Genomic DNA, 955 nt, shown 5'->3' on the forward strand with positions numbered 1-955 from the left:
GCTCTATACGCGACCCGTGACGCGTGGTCGGCACATTCAAGCAGTCCATTGCAAACCGTTCCAAGAAGAAGGATGCTAGCTCCACGTTCCGCCGGGAGCGCTAGTTCGAAGATTGTACTTTTAGACCCTCGAGGAAGCACCGCCATCCCACGTTTTCTATAACGCGCTAAGACTCAGAGCGACAGCGACCACTTGTCTTTGTCAATATCTCGGACACACTTTTTTTTTTTTCTTTAATCCAGATCGTCAGACGAGCCCGCGTTCACGCGCACTCGCTCTCTCCGATAAGCAGGGTAGCTCGGTTGGGGTGTTGTAGGGCCTCGCGCATGCGCTGCTGAGTTCGTCGCTTCGCCGGCCGGTCGACGCTGGCGCGGTACTGGTAATCAACTTCGACGGGCATGGTGAAACGTCACTGTGAAACGTCACGACTAGCAATGCAATGTGTTTGCGAGCAATCGGAGAAATGAGAGAGCCCCTGTAGATTAGTGGAAACGTTCCTCCAAGTATTACGTTTGCAATTTGCGCCTACGAACATGAACTAGACAAAGGAAATGATCTGTAGCCGCCTTCACTTCATAAAATTCCCGTACGAAGAAATTTGCGTGCGCACGTGATCTCCCGCATGAAACCAGACGATAGGTTAATTTTAGCCGTTCATTTCGATTTGCCGAATGTAAACCGGAACACTTTCTCCACGCGCTCTTGAGGTTTGAATGACAATCAATGACATGCTTTTTTTATATATTTTTGTTTGTTCTATCTGGAACCAAAAGAATTCAGAACGCCATTTCAATCTTAGATTCGATTCACGCCTTGCGTTACGTCACCCCTGGCATATCTGATGAACACGCTCTGCTGTTAAGCTTCATGATCACGGCATTAAAAGTCGCCACTTCCCGAACGTTTATCGAGCCGATGATGAACCGTATGCTGGATTCTTATTGTAATGAGTTTA

The sequence above is a fragment of the Dermacentor albipictus genome, unplaced genomic scaffold (assembly GCF_038994185.2).
Source record: "Dermacentor albipictus isolate Rhodes 1998 colony unplaced genomic scaffold, USDA_Dalb.pri_finalv2 scaffold_75, whole genome shotgun sequence".
Taxonomy (NCBI): Eukaryota; Metazoa; Arthropoda; class Arachnida; order Ixodida; family Ixodidae; genus Dermacentor; species Dermacentor albipictus.